We start from the raw sequence: 16,422 nt of genomic DNA, 5'->3' as shown, positions 1-16,422 counted from the left end.
GCTGTGAGGGATCTCTATAAAGAGAATTATGAAACCCCAAGAAAAGAAATAGAATAAGGTGTTAACAAATGGAAGAACACACCACGCTCATGTCTCAGAAGAATCAACATCACTAAAATTTCCTTACTATCCAAAGCAATCAACAGATTTAATGCAATCCTCATCAAAGCACCAATGTCATTCTTTAAGAACTTGAAAAAATGGTACTTCATATCATATGGAACCAGGAAAACCCCTGAATAGCCAACACAATTTTTAGAAATAAAAACAAATCTAGAGGTATCACATTACCACACTACAAGTCTATAGTGATCAAAACAGCATGGTACTGGCACAAACATAGAGAAATAGATCCATGGAATAGATCAGAACCCAGAGATGCACCCAGCCACATGTCAGCCATCTGATCTTCAACAAACCAAACAAAAGCATGCACTAGGGAAAAGAATCCTTATTCAATAAATGGTGCTAGGAGAACTGGTTAGCCACATGTAGAAGTCTGAAACTGGACCTGTACTGCTCAACATTGACAAAAATGGACTCTTGTTGGATAAAAGATTTAAATTTAAAACATGAAATGATAAAAATTCTAGAAGCCAGTATGGAGAAAATGCTTAAAAATATTGGCCTGGGAAAAGATTTTCTGAAGAAGATTCCTTCAGCAACTGCAAACCTTGCAGCAACACCAAAAATAAATAAATGGGGCATGAGCAAGCTAAAAAGCTTTGCACAGCTAAGGATACACAACTAAAGCAAACAGTCTTTGGGGTGGGAGAAGGTATTTGCATGTTACGAATCTGACAAAGGGGTGGTAACTAGAATCTATAGAAAGCACAAACTAATCAATAAGAAAAGAGCAAACAACCCCATTTATAATTGGGCAAGTCTTGAACACAAACTTCTCTGAGGATTGACAGACTAATGGCCCACAAACACATGAAAAAATGCTCGTCATCTTTAATTATCAGAGAAATGCAAATCAAAACCACTCTAAGATATCACCTAACCCCAGCAAGTTAGCCCACAGCACAAAGTCCTCAAACATTCAATACTGGCATGGATGTAGAGACAAGGGAACACTTTTTACACTGCTGGTGGGATTGCAAACTAATATAACCTTTATGGAAAGACATATGGAGAATTCTTAAAGAACTAAAAATTGATCTTCTATTTGATCCTACAATCCTATTACTAGGTTATCTACCCAGAAGAACAAAAATCATTTTCCCACAGGGACATTTGCATCAGAATGTTTATTGCAGCTCAGTTCACAATTGCCAAGTTGTGGAAGCAATCCAAATATCCATCAACCCATGAATGGATTAACAAACTGCGGTTATGTATACCATGGAGTACTATTCAGCTGTAAGAAAAGATGGAGTTTTTTTGTGTTTACCTGGATGGAATTGAAACATTCTTCTTAGTAAAGTATCTCAAGAATGGGAAAAATAAGTATCAAATGTACTTAATACTATTATGAAACCAATATGCAAACAATTACCTAACAAAGGGAGAAGGGAGAGGAGGGATCTCACCTAATGTGCACAATGTGAGGGTGTTAAGCAACTAAACCCAATGACCCCTGGGTGAAGGGCTCAACTACAACTTCACCTTTACCTGAGAATTGAAACCAATGTGACCTAAACATTTGTACCCCATATTAACTTCAAATAAAAAGAAAAACATAAAAAAGAAGTATTTTGACTTAATATAAGGAATCATTTTCTAATGTTAGGCCAGTTTCAATGTAAAATTGACCAGCTTGTGAAGTCCTGAGTTCTCTTTATGAGAATGGTTCGACAACAGCCTAAGTGAGATCCAGTCCTGGATCCTGTGAAGGGGAGACCCACAGTGGGTAGGAGGGGTGATGGAGGATGAGCCTGCAGTATGAAAATAACTTAACCTTCACACACCTTTGCAAGTCTAAGATTTGGGGGTGACTTTGTTATTAATTTTATTTTGTGTCTTAGCTTCAGTTTTAATGGTTGATAGTCTTTAAAGATAATTGAGGCTGCTTTTAAAATGAGAAAAAAATGTTTTTAAACACAGGCAGTGATAGTGATCCACTTTACCTCTCCTCAGTTTTAAGATTTTTAGTTCAAAGATAGATTATATCATAGTGGCTAACACAGAAAGTTAAGGGTTGCAGGTGTGGGTTTGCTGGGTCTGAGTAAGTTGTAAAAACAGCCTCATATGAAATCTTCTAGGATCTCTATTCATCCAGAGGGAACTGGAATTGGACCTTGGAGGCAAGAGGGCCATCTGTTCTGTGGAGTAACCTAACAATGATGGCTGGGATGATGGATCCAGAGCACCAAGGAGTCAGGGCTCTTTTGTAACAGGTGACGTAACAAACTGAAACAGACTTGAGGAAATTATAGAGGATTTATTGGCTTCAGGGGCAGAGTTCACTGCAGACACAATTATCTCCTGAAGCTCCTGAGAGGGTGAGACCTCACCCTCTCTTCCTCAGTTTTCCTTCCCTTAAAGCTGGCTTTGTTCACATGCACTGGTGGTCCTTGTTACCATTGGCTTATATCCTTTCAACTTACCATAGTTTAAAGAGCTAGTTTTTCTGAACAGATTCAACCAAAGCCCCACATTGAGTTTCTGGACCAATATGCCCGACTCAGAACCAATCACTGTGGTCTGGAATATGATGACTGGCTAGTTCTGGGGAGCGAGGGTGGGAGGTGTCAGTGTCCTGGAATCACAAAGCCTCATTGTGGTTGAGGGGGAAGGGTAGTTCCCATAGGAATAATGAACCGCTGTTACCAGAAAAGGCGGAGAGATGGATAATAATAATACTCAAAAGGGACTTCCTTCATATGGATATAGTTGAACTGCAAAATTGAGTAAATCTTTCTCATATCTGGACAGATACCATGCAAGGGGGCAGGGAAGGGCACTATCTTTACATTTCAGCGTATTTTACTGTTTCTCCTAAGTGGCACCGAATCAATGAAGATGATACAGAAGAAGTAAATAGTAAGTCGAAAGTATTAGTACAGTAATTTTTAATGTTAGTGCCCTCTTTAGGCAAAGTGTCTGGGAACGCTGTCAGTAATCCATTTTTCATCGTGACCACACCCGTGTAGGTGAGTATTACCGTCTTGCCCTGGCAGTTGGGGAGACGAAGCATGACACTCCTCCATTCAGCTTTACGGTGGGATTTAGGAGCAGTCTTGCCTGCATGACCTCAGAGGGTCTCCTCCATCCTCCGCGACGCCTCTAGGAATCCTCACGTCCTTCGGCTTCTCAGCAGGAGGGCAGCTCAGGTTCCGCCGCAGCCTGGGGAACTCATCAGCCGCCCAGCTGCACCCTATCGGCTCCCCGCACCTTCCCCTGGGAGGTCCCACTGTCCAAGGGCTGGCAGCCCCTCCTGTTCTCTCCCCTACCTCCCTTCCACTGGTCCCGACGTGCGAGCAGCTGCCAGCCGAGAGCCCCGCAGGGCAGTGCGGGCAGATGCCACCGGCGCGGCTGGAGGTGAGCGGGCGGGACACTTCTCTCTGCTCTGGCCCAGGCGCCGCTTTCGGGGCGGGCGCCCGGGCACACGGGGCAGGAGAAAGGTGGCGGCGGGAGGGAGCCGGCGGGGAGCGGTGAGAGGGAGGCGACGCAGGCGGGCCAGCGCGCTGCTCACGGGCGACGCCTGGAGAGCAAGTGGCGGGGAGCCGGCGCTGCGGGACTGCTCGGGGACGCGCGGCGCTTGGCCGTCCACCTCCTGGCGGCGCCCGGACCCCCGGCGCCCTCCCGAGCGCGGGCGGGAGACATGGCTTCGCGCGTCCCCGCCGCCGCCGCTGCTGACTCGACACAATCGGCGGGTTGTGCTGGGGACGAGGCGTAACCCGGAGGTGGGCGGCGGCGCGGAACCGCCTCGGGAGCTCGGAGTGTCGTTGCGAGCCGGGATCATGCCAGCACAAAGGCGAGCCATGCTCCAGTCCGCTGCGGAGGGCGGCGGGAAGAGCCGCTGAGGGGCGCGCCGGGCGCGCTCTCCTCCGGCGCCGCGGATCTTCGGTCGCTGCTCCCGGTGGTGGGTTGGCGACGGCAGCGCAGGGTTTGGGGCTCTGTGGCAGCGGCCGCCGCAGTCAGGAGCTGCATGCGACGCGCGGGGCCGCTTGCTTTCCCCGCGGCGCGCACGGAGCGGCCAGAGGGCGCCGGGGCCGCGGGTCCGGGCGACTGCGGGGGCGCCCTCCCGCCCGCGGCCCGGTCCCCACCCGCAGCGGGCGGCGGCGGGCGCGGAGCCCAGGTGAGAGCGCGGCCCTCGCGCCGCAGGGATCGGACGGCGGGAGGTGGCTTTGTTTTCGTCTCTCGCGCCGCGGCGCGGTCATTCATTTGACATTTCGGTTTGCGCTGCCCTGAAACGCGAGTGAGAGGCACCAGGACATCTTGGATGGTTTGGTTATTCCGGGAAACTAGGACTTTTGGGTCCATGTGAGCATCACTTGAGGCAGAGGAGGATTGATTTCCTTGTTGGTTTGGAATGTGCTGTGAACATCCTCTCCCGGAGCTTGAGGCCTGGAGGAAACTGGGGCTGCAGATTTAGACGTAGACGTTTCCGAGGACGTGCAGCTGCAGCCGGCTGGCGCTGGCATGCCTTGGCTTCTCCACCGGCAGTGCTCAGGTGCTTTTTTTGTTATTATTATTAATTTCAAGAACATCTTTACAGGCACATTTCTTTCTTTTAGAGTTGGAAGTCTGTGGAGTCAATACAGAGAGCTAACAATTAGACTTACAAGGGCTCAATCGATACTAAACTTCCAGAAGGAAAGCATCAGAGATCGCTGTAAAGAGGTGGACGGCAAACTTCTCGCTCGCCTCTAGCCTTCCTGGATACGAATTCTGCTTTCACTGTCCTAGAGTCACACACACTCTTGAGTTCTCCTTCATATTATATACCTTTGCCAACGTGTGACACTCTTTTCCTGTATAGTTTCCCATAGTTTGTCATTTAGAAAAAAATATTTTAGTGTAATTAGTAGAGCTCTCTATTAGAATTGGTGAATTTTCACGTTAATTGTCTTAGAAATAAATATGATTTTCTTTTCACTATTTCTTCTATTCCCTGGAGGGCTCATTTCTTCTGTTGCCTAGAGAGAGCTTTTTATCCTTCTCTCTCTCTCCTGCCAACAGATGGCTTGATGTTAGAAGACAGGTTATCTTTAAAATGACACACACATTACCTACAAAGAAAGATCAGTTATTAAGTTTATTAAAGCAAGAGGCCTAATCTGGATGGGGATATTATTAAGGGTGTGAAAATCTGGAGTTTGCTAATCTGTTTGGTCATCAGAAGATTCCTGCAGGGATTGTTTATGTGGTGTGGGGGACAGATGGTATCCTAAGCAGACAAGAGAAATCAGGCATGAAGGGTCATTGTATTCTTCAGAAATTATCCACTTCACTCTTGGGAAGTGGTGTGGGATGGAGTGGAGGGCGAGAAAGACACCGTTTTGATCTTCCAAAGGAGACATTGTAACATTACTATCCAGCTGTCTGACCGGTTAACTATTTTCTGTTTTGGAACATTTAAAGAAGTCATCACTGAGGTGTTGTTTTTGATTATTATGATGGTACACTTTGGCCTCAACTGTGGTTACGATAAGCAGTTTAAACAGTTATATTAACACAAATGTCTTAGTACTTAAAATTATCACTTCTAGGGGAAAACAAGTTGCACCTTTCTTAATTCCTGTATACAAATGGTGCCTTGAACTCATAATGTCTGTCTTCTGGCTGGAAGGACTTTAGTCTGGTCCACATTAGTTGGAAGCCACTTTCCTTCGCTTTCTCCATGACAGGTGGTTCCCTAATCCCCAGCTTTCCCCCCAGACTCTTAGCTATGCTCTCAGGCAGTACTCTATTTCCACCACAATTTACCAGCCTAATATATTTGCTTTACCCTCACCTCCAGCATTGGGTAACCTTTGGCAATGGATCTTTATGAATGACTGTGGTGTTGCTGAAAAAATAGAGTCATTCTGAACATTTGAAATAAGCTAACGGGAGCTTTTCTGTGCCTACAACCATTGTAGATTATTTATGTCCTGTTGATTGCAGCTAGATCACAAAATTGGTCTTCCCTCTTTTTGGATGTGAGGGAAAATATTCCAGTAAAGTTATATTCACCTCAGGACTAAATATAGTGAAGAACATGAGCAATGTTTGACCCTCTGAAGAGGAGGCAGGAAATAAAAGTAGCATTGGCCATTTAACTTTTTAAGCCTTTTGCTCTACTGATGTCAACCAAAGACAGAGCAACTAAGGTTGTTACCTGTAGTTGAGGACAGATGCTATGGTCTTTTCTTCTGGATGGAAGTTTTTGGCAGAAGAGGTAGCTTTGGGCCTGTTCCCAGTTTCAATATTTGCCCCGGTGTCAATGAAACAATCTAACATTCAAAATACTTGTTAAATCTGGTATCTGTGTATCCTCTTCCCAGGTGGCCTTCTCTGTTGTGAAGTGTTTTTGTAAGAGAAAGCAGAGGCTTCTGGCCTGGGGCTGGCTGTAGGCTTGGCCTTGATCCACATTCTTATGCATTGCTGCCTGCTTTCTTGGGAAAAAATGGAACCAATTTTGCAGGTGTATTGGATAGGAAATTGAAACATTGAGTAAAAACCTTTCCAGCTCTGTTGTTAAAAGCCAGGCCTGGCCTGAAAGGACTATGTTTGAGGTATGGTTGACCTAACAGAGGCAGAGGTTGTTTCACCACACATGGGATGCCTTTTGTATCAGGATGTGAATGAGAAATTAGAAGGGTGATTGGACCTCCTGGTTTGCCTGTGACAGACAGTGCCAGTTTATTCCGTTGACTTATATTAATTATCAAAAGCACCCCCTTCATATATTTTTTAATTTTAATTTTTACATATACATGTGTTAATTAGGTTTCCATTTTTTTTTTGCCTTCACAAAATTAAAAAGACTCAAAATTTAATAACAATAACAATGTTTAAGATAGGGATTAGAAACAAAAACCTTGTAAAGAACGAAGGAACATAAATACATTCAGAAAAGGAATCAGACAATCGCTTCATCGAAATATTGAGCAATAATGATAATAATAATGCAAAAAAAGTAACATTCACATTGTCAAATAAGAGTATGTCTATTATAGAATGCTTTGACTCTGAGATTCAGTATGGAGTTATCAGTTAACTTATTATTTTTTCTAAGTATAAAAAATAGACAACTAATATTTATAAATAAAAGTATAAGATAATTTCAAAAACACCCCCTTCATATTTAAAAGTGCTCTGGCTTGGGTGATAAATTTTAAGGTCACCCTGGGTGACCTTAAGGAATCTTGACTATTTTTTTCATCACCCCTCTCTTGACAGCAGATTTTTAAGTCTTGCTTTATTTCAGTCTTTTGTTTATTAAATGTAACGATAGGAAATCAGAAAAATTTAAACCTGAAGAATGCATAAGGCAAAATGAAACAGGCAGATAGGAGAATGAGATAATTGTTTGTCATCTGCTTATACATATCAGAAATAAAATAGTTTTATTCTTAAGTAATTGTCTATCATGGCTATAAGCCCATTGTATTATTATCTCCAAGTATAGTTAAGAATTTGGCCAGGTGCAGTGGTCCATGTCTGCAATCTCAGTACTTTGGGAGGCTGAAGCAGGGGGATCACTTGAGCCCAGGAGTTCAAGGCCAGCTTAGGTTAAAAAAAAAAAAAAAAAAGTGAGACACTTAGCTCTACAAAAAATTAAAAAGAAAATTAACTGGACATGGTGAGCTGGAAAACTGTGATTGCACCACAATACCCCAGCCTGGGTAACAGAGTAAGACCCTGTCTTCAAAAATAAAAAGAATTAGCACTTGTCCATTTATCTAGGGACACGCACAAATTGGGACATCTCCTGTGATTTGGGATAGCAGTTTTTACAAAACTGTTTTGCAGACGTATGATTACATGGCTCCTACAGGTAGCAATGCACATTTTAAGATCTAGTGCTGCTCTGGTTCCTGGATATTTACTGAGGATCCAGAACACAAGTGTTGTTGTTGTGAAGACGTGAATCCACATTCTCTTAGTTTCCAAGCTCTCTGGGCCATGTCATTAATAGGAGGGCTTTTGTTTTCTGTACTCTCTTCTGTTTCTAGTGTTGGATTTGGGTCTCAGCTTTTGATATAGAGAAGCTTGCAAAGAAGGAGAACTGGTGAAAATTCTCCCTAGTGAGGGTTTGGGTTCTATACCACAGATGGATACCCGAAGCTTTTGATACCTGCTTCTGCAACAATTGCTGTGTCCCTTTGCTAAAGGATTGTCTGTTTGTAGTATTGCTCACTTGCTGTGCTGGCCAGTAGGAGTTAAATTAATTACAGCTCATATTCACTCCTCTAAAGTCCTCAAAAGCTTGGTCAGCATGCCTGAATAAGAAGAAATTTCTTTATCTTTTTTATAAGCAGGATGACTATGTAATTTTATCCAGACAAGGACACTTTCCAGAGTAAAGTGTGGTACCAACTGGAAGGGGCACCAGATCAGCAAGTAAAAACTGGGACTATTCCAGGAAATTGAGGCTGTGTCATTGTCCTAACTATGACCAAACTCATTAGCTTTTATATGAAGAATATCCATAGGTTGGAAGAATGTCTTTAGCTTCTTCTGTACTTACTCAACATACATGTTTATGTGTGTTATGTGCATATATGTATGCACAAACACTTATTATCTATTTATCTATATATAATAGAGTGGAAATAAACCACTTAAGAAGACCAAGTCATTGGAAAGTCATGGCCTTCATCATCATCTCTCTCTCTCTCTCTTTTTTTTTTGAAACAGAGTATCTCACTCTGTTGCCCCAGGCAAGAGTGCTCTGTGGTGTCATAGCTCATAGCAACCTGGGCTCAAGTGATCCTCTTGCCTCAGCCTTCTGAGTAACTGGGACTACCAACGTGTGCCACCACACCTGGCTAATTTTTTTATTTTTATTAGAGATGGGGGTCTCACTCTTGCTCAGGCTGGTCTTAAACTCCTGAGCTCAAGCAATCCACCTGCCGCAGACTCTCGGAGTGCTGGGATTACAGGCGTGAGCGACTGGGCCCGGCTTTCATCATCTATTGTGTTGGTTGACTTCTTAACTGAATTCTTTGGATCCAGCCTCTCCCAATTTTCAGTCATCTCCTGACCTTGCCTAATTTTAATACCATTCCGTTGGTATAATTATCTTGCTGAAAAACTTTTGATAGCTCATTATTTTCTATTTAATTCTCAAAGAAAGATCTAAAGGCAGTTTGGGGGCTAGAAGGGAAAAACAATGAAAAATTTCATTCACTCATCCATTCATTCATTTATTGAGTACCTTCTGTGAGTTACAAAGCTCCCTGACCTTGCGGAGTTTTCTTTCTGTTGGGGACAAGAAGGTGGGAAGTGAGAAACATAATATATCAAATAAATAAGTAAATTGTATAGCATGCTAAAAGGAGTTAAGTGCTTTGGAAGAAAGGGACAATAGAACAGAGTAAGTGTGGTTGAGTAGGCTTCATGGAGAGAGAGACCTTTAGCAATGACTTAAAAAGGAGGTGAGAGAAGTTACTTATATAGATACCTGAGGGAGAGGGTTGCAGGCAGAGGGAACCACCCCCAAGGCAGGAATGCAAAGGTAGGAATGTGTTTAGATGTGTTCAAAGGTTTTCCAGAAGACCAGTGTGGTCAGGTGCAGTGACCAGGGGAGTCAGGAATGAGATAAGAAAGATGATGTGGGGGTTGCAGAGCATGTAGGGCATTGAGATATTAGATTAATTATGATTTCAGCAGACATCCCATTCTGTTTTTAAAACTCACTATAATATTTAAGATTGTGTTTATTCTATAAAGACTATACTGGTCAGTGTATATGGCTTATATTTTGTTAATGGCCCATTTCATGTTGTTTAATATACTTTTTAGATCATTTATTGGTTAAAATAGTATTTTTTGTTGTTTCAACTCTTGTATTTCACATAATTTCACAAAAATAGATCAGTGGTTCAAGCTTATTTAATGAGGTATATTAAAATGGTGATGAAAACAGTAATGTAAATGCTACTTTTGGGGATGCCATGATCATACTTAGGGAACTGAATTCCCTGATCATACTTAGGGAACTGAATTCGCATATAAAATGAGAATATGTATGTATAGAGACAAGGAATCTGTGAAAGTGACAATTTTAGAATGGTAGCCAAAATTGAAAAGTGCAAGTGGAACTATAACAATGACTGTCGCAAAACTGTTTTTACTGGGCTTGCCATCCATTCACTCCTAATCCCCATTAGGACCAAATCCCTAATCTTTGTCTTTTATGAAACTGTCCAATAGTGGCATGAAGCCATGGATGTTTTTGTGTCATTTTCAAACAAAGCACAGTGGCTTCTCTGTTACGCCATTGAGGTTTTCTAAGACAGCACACAATAATGCTTTCCTTTACAAAATTGATGTATTATATTGCTAAAAGGTAGGTTAGAGACTATACCTCTACTAGCACCAGTAAGGGATCCTTGTAGCAAAAATAAGCGTGAGCCATATTATTGAAGAGACACTTGGAAAATCAGCTGGAAAGTTAGAGACAAACATTATCCTTAAAGAGAGATCAGAAGTTATTGATACAATTCTTTTGTCAAATGACACAGTTGGCTATTGCATAATATCAGTGGAGTGGAGTGTGGAAGAGTGATTACTATCAAGTACATGCTAGCAGATATTTCACTTTATGGTTGGTTGAAGCCACCAATGTCATGCAGAGAATGAATCAGCTTTTGGCATTTGCTCAGGGAGGAGTACTTGGTGATGCTTTGTTCATTTATTACTGAAAAGTTGTGCTATAAGGGGGGAGATTTTTCTTTTGGTTAACCATCATTCAGAGGTTTGGAAAAGTCCAAGGGACAGGACTGACAAGGCACTGGTTTCAAGTACACATAAGAGGGTGATTGCTTCATGAAGAAAAGAAGTTAGATCTGAAGTCAGTCCACATGCTGCCCAGGTCACAGGGAAGGTGCAGTGCCTGCTGATCCTGAGGAAATGCTAAAAAAAGAGTGACAACTGTGGCTCCCAAGTACATGAGTTTGCTGTGCAAAGTGACACACAATGAGTCTGAGGCTGCTGCTCCATCTGACATATGCTGGCCGTTTAGGGGAAGGTGCCCGTATAGTATTTTATCAGTGGAGTAAGAAATCTGTGGAGCAAGAAAACTGTTTTTTCAAGACACCGATTAGAAATGATTTCTGTTATGTGAAGTGGCATGCCTCAGTAATATACTTTGCACACAGTGAGCCACAGCAGGGACAGGGAAGGAAGGGCAAATTATTAACAAATGCAACAACATATCGCAGTCTTAGGCTGTGAAATCGTCCCTGCTCTTACATCCAGGCATCTCTCGGGACAACTGGCACAAGCTCAAGCCGGGGGACAAGAGAAAGCCCTACCACAAGAGGCTGAAGTATGAGTTGGGACGCCCCGTAGCTAATACTAAGATTGGCCCCCTCCGAATACATACCATCCGGAGGTAACAAGAAATACCGTGCCCTGAGGCTGGACGTGGGAAACTTCTCTTGGGGCTCAGAGTGTTGTACTAGGAAAACAAGGATCATTGATGTTGTCTGAAATGCATCCAATAATGAGCTGGTTCGTACCAAGACCTTGGTGAAGAACTGCGTTGTGCTTATGGACAGCACACCGTACCGACAGTGGTATGAGTCCCACTATGCACTGCCCCTGGGCCGCAAGAAAGGAGCCAAGCTGACTCCAGGAGAAGAAGAGATTTTAAACAAAAAATGTTCAAAAAAATTCAGAAGAAACATGATGAAAGGAAAAAGAAGGCCAAAATAAGCAGTCTTCTGGAGGAGCATTCCAGCAGGGCCAGCTTCTTGCATGCATTGCATCAAGACCAGGCCAGTGTGGCCCAGCAGATGGCTATGTGCTAGAAGGCAAAGAGCTGGAGTTCTATCTGAGGAAAATCAAGGCCCAGAAAGGCAAATAATTATCTCTCTCCTATCCTTTTTTTTTTTTTTGGTTGCCATTGTCATTTTTTAGCTGGCCCTGGGTTTGAACCCGCCAGCCTTCATGCATGTGGCTGGTGCCATACCCCACTGTGCTACAAGCAAGAAGCCTTCCTCTGTCCTGTCTTTGTTCATGTAATAAATGTTCATTATTCCAAAAAAAAAAGAAAGTTGGAGGACTGTACTGACCATAAATTAAGGAAGTAATATTGTCATTAATGTACAGTCCTTTAAATAATAAGCATGCTATATCTTGATGACCTACTGGGAGAATGAGAGCTTGAAGTAATACAACTTAGACCCAGTTAATTTTGATGGGGGGAGGGTACAAATGTACACTCCGTATTAGAGAACCACAGTGGGAGGAGTCCAGACTTTTAGGATTTTGCTTTAAGATACTAGGTGACAGGGAGTACAGGTAAAAGGAGGTGGTGGAGAAATCTGACAATTGGACGTGACCTTTCTTATACTTTTGCTTTAGGCTTCGCTTTGTTTCCGACAAACGGACTTGACACTCAAAGGTTTTCAGGACATGATCTGTGTTGCCCTTGACCTAACCTAGCACAAAACATGAATAGTCTGTGGTGGCCTTATAGAGGTCTTGCATTCTCTCTGCATAGTCTCCACCCCACCTGACTTCCTTCCTCTCCTTTCCTCTTTCTTCTTCTCTTTCTCCTTCTCTCAGTTCTTTTTTTCTCTAAGCTGTTGAATTGGCATCTCTGAGCCAGAAGAGACTTTAGGAGCTCACCTCCTATATCACTATGCCTAGGCCGATATATGTGCTATTCAGAGCAAGAGGGAAAGGGGCCTCTTGGTAAGGAAGTTCTGAATCTTGTTCAGCTCACCCACTCTAGTGTGTTTATCCAGCAATAGCACTCATTTAAATATAAACCCTCACTCTTTTTCCATAAAGATCCATTTCCTTTTTTTCCCTTGGTCTTTAAGTCATTGTCTTTTGTCTAATAATTCTTTTATCATGATGGCCATTATTTAATGCTAGGACAGAAGTCATTCATGCGTTATTCATTGAACAAACATGGACAGCATTATATGTTACCAGACTTTATGCTAAGTGATGGGTATGAAAGAGGTTAGTAATCAGACATGGCCCAGCCCAGATAAAACAGACACTAGTGGGAAACAGGCAATAAAGATATGAATACATAAATAAATAAGTAAATAATTGCAAAGCAAATGTGGTGAACATGTTCATGTTTGTTATATCTGGGTGTTGGTAGTGTGAACTTCTTAACTATATGAATTTCTGAATATATACTTGAAATATTTCACAAGTAAAAAATGAATTGAATGAACATAGTTGGAAGTCTGACAAGTGCTTTGTAGAAGGGGGCTTTGGTAGAAAATGTTGTGCAACTGAGACTTCTTTCAGATGGAGTGCTCAAGGGAAACCAGGAGTATAATTTGTCTCTAGCCCATTCGTGTTTAAGAGGGATGAGGATGATTTGGACAGGGTTCAGAGGAGAGTCACAGGGTGATTGATGACAGACTTGGAAATGAGCCCTGTGAGAACAGTCTCTAAGAACTGGGGATGCTAAGTAGCAGTGGAATGCTTAACCTGATATAGTGATTTAGGCTTCCTCTTAAATTTGTAAGGACTTTCGCAAATCCACATTCTCTTCACTTGCCTCCCATGGTCAACAGCAGGCAAGGAAAGTGATTCGGGTTAGGATTATGTGTTAGAGTAAAATTGGAATTTTGTTCTGTGGTTGAGGAAAAATTGGAAAGGACCTGAGAGGCAAACAAGTTCATCCTTTCTGTAAAGAAAGACCTTTTTAGTATTCTTAGCAGGTGGTCATCAAGTTCTTAGTTGATAGTTTCTGTGCTTTTTCTACTCAGAACTGGGTGGTGGTGAGTGAGGTACTTTGGTTTACTTTAACCAGGCAGGTGGTCTTTTTCCATCCCATAAATACCCCTGACTCATCTCCACCCCAGTATTTTTCCCACAGGACCCACGTCCCACCTAGAATGCTCACCACTTTTTCAGGCCCGTGTCTTCATGCCCTTTTATATGTGATCTAACAACTGCAGTTTTCATAATTTCCCCCCTCAATTTATCCTTCTGAAGAATGAGGTATTTCTAGAAGTCACGATAGCTTCCCGTGTCTGTGAGTGACAGTAAGAGGGGCTGGAGTGAGTATCTTCTGGGAGGGATTGGGGGGAATTGTGTTTAGTTTAGTTTTAGTTTAGTTTAGAATTGTGCTGTGTTCCACCCAGTTTTTGATATGCCATGTTTTTGAGAATCACTGTTTTATAGCAGTTAAGATCTTGTTTTAGATGGAGTACTAATTTAAGCACTCTAAATATATGGAAATGTGGCTGATGCCTCTTTGTAGTGCCCAATATTGATTATGTAGTGAATATTCAATAATCAATGCCTAATAGCTGAAAGAATGATCTGTTTCTTCCCCCATATAATTATGAAAGGCTGTTATTTATAGAAATCGGATTTAAATTGGCACAAGTAGTTTTAAAGTGGCGGAAAGTCAAGTGTTGAAGGTCTAATTCGTTCAGGTGAGTCTCATCTCAGAAACCTTTTTCCTTTGTGAGTCTACTATTTCCTTGCTATTCATAGTCCACAGACCAGCAGCATCAGCATGGGGGGTTGTTGGAAATACAGAATCTCAGGCTGTGTGCCAGGCCTACTGAATTAGAATCTGCACTGTTAAAAGATTCCCACATGTGTTGTATGCACAAGTAAAGTTTGAGAAGCAGTGTTTTAATTTAACTTGTCAGAACTTGGAAATTTAGGAGTATTTGTCTTCGAAGAGAAGTAAGTCTGGACATGAAGATTTCTGCAGTCTGTGGATGAGACCCTCCATGCTTTCTGCCATGTGGCCTGGAATTACGGTAGTTCATGTAGGAGCTTGCTGGGATGGAAGATGGCTTTGCAGGGGTGTCCTGGGGTAATTCAGGTATGTAGGTAATACTTAGATGTTTTATGTGATAGTGAGTACAGGAAGATGAGATGCTGTTGGAATGAGAAACCAGGAGAGGTTGTCTGTCACAAGTAAAGGAGCATGGCCATGCAGTCTTTAACAAGAGAGAAGAGAAGAGGTCTTCCCTTTTGATAAACAGAACTTCTAATTCCCTGGACTTGGACTCCTCAAACCCTAGCACCTGCAGAGCCACCAGGTCACAAATGAAACCAGCTGGATCTGTTGCTCATGAGAACTTTGTGGAGCGGTGAGGATCACAGAGAGAGGTGTGCTTCACCAAGGGGAAAGGAGTTAGTGCTACTCAGTTCCCCTCATTCCTGTCACATGGGAATTTTGGTCCAGCATAGCCAAATCTTCAGATTTCTCAAATGAAGCCAAAAATGTAAGTATGTAAATCATCTTTTGAGTCTAATTTGTTGGTAACTAGTTATGATGTTTTTAGAATAGGTTATGCCCCAGAACATTCATGAGCTGCCTGCATTTGGTTTACAGTCCCTGTTTTGGATCAACTGAATGAATGAGATGGTGTCAGTACCTGGCTTCTTCAGGGCAGGGCACCAAATGCAGGCAGAGGGGAATTTTATGGATCTTTACTAGGTAAAATAAATTTAAAAAATACATAAAAGAAGGGAGCTGCATTTGTTTTGATGGCCTGACTTAAAATATATGATACCTGCAGAACCTCAAGGATGTTTGAAGAAAAGGTTAGGTGTCTAAAGGAGTAAAAGTGAGGCCCTGTAAAGGCTGGCAGGAAAGTAAGCATGAGGATGGGGCAAGGGCCAGGGCAAGGGCAAGGGCAAGGAAAGGGAGACATGGAAGGTACTTGGCTCTTCCAAGCTGGGATCACACACAGCAACACGACAGTCAGGTCTGGAAGGCCAGAGCACAACTGGGACCTTCTTGTGGGAGAAGAGAAAGAAGTGTGACTGTTGCTGGAATTTGAGTTAATTTATCTACAGCATCTGGTTATTGAATTTAGGTGGCTGCTAATATTGAAAGTTTGCTGGGGCTTCAATTCTCATGATATTTTTAGATTGAAAACTAGGGGAAGGAATCAAAATACTTTCTGAAGATTTGCTGTTTATTTTACTTCTTATTAAGGTCTTTCTCAAGGAAAGGGATAATTTATTATTTATTGTTTATCTTTGGAGTAGTACAATTTGGATTGATGAGTGTTTCTTGAGCTGAATTGACAAAATAAAAACAAATGAGACAAAATAAAGTTCATTTTCTGTCTTGGAAGCCTTTCTGTAGGTGTTCATTTTCATTTTCTGTCTTGGAAGCCTTTCTGTAGGTGTTCATTTTCCTCACTATTTTTTTTTTAATAACAGTTTTATTGAGATAAAATTTGCATACCATAAAATTCACCATTTTAAGGTGTATACTTAAGTAGGTTTTAGTACATTCACAAAGGGATGCAACCGTTACCACTTTCTAATTCCAGAATTTTTTCAGCTGTTTCTTGCTTGCAAAAA

General features: G+C 42.2%; 1 protein-coding gene and 1 pseudogene across 1 annotated transcript in view; both read left to right on the top strand.

Moving 5' to 3' along the window:
- The first annotated feature begins 4,209 nt into the window (after positions 1–4,209).
- The window catches only part of HECW2 (HECT, C2 and WW domain containing E3 ubiquitin protein ligase 2), a 404,230-nt gene continuing 392,017 nt past the window's right edge, over positions 4,210–16,422 (top strand). The window contains exon 1 of the mRNA XM_053597578.1: positions 4,210–4,246. The gene's annotated coding sequence lies outside the window, so the exon portion shown is untranslated. The remainder of the gene's footprint in view (positions 4,247–16,422) is intronic.
- On the top strand, positions 9,623–11,971 carry LOC128589751 (40S ribosomal protein S8-like; annotated as a pseudogene).

This window comes from Nycticebus coucang, chromosome 7 (genome assembly GCF_027406575.1).
Source record: "Nycticebus coucang isolate mNycCou1 chromosome 7, mNycCou1.pri, whole genome shotgun sequence".
Classification (NCBI taxonomy): Eukaryota; Metazoa; Chordata; class Mammalia; order Primates; family Lorisidae; genus Nycticebus; species Nycticebus coucang.
This window is presented reverse-complemented; position numbering and strand designations above follow the sequence as displayed.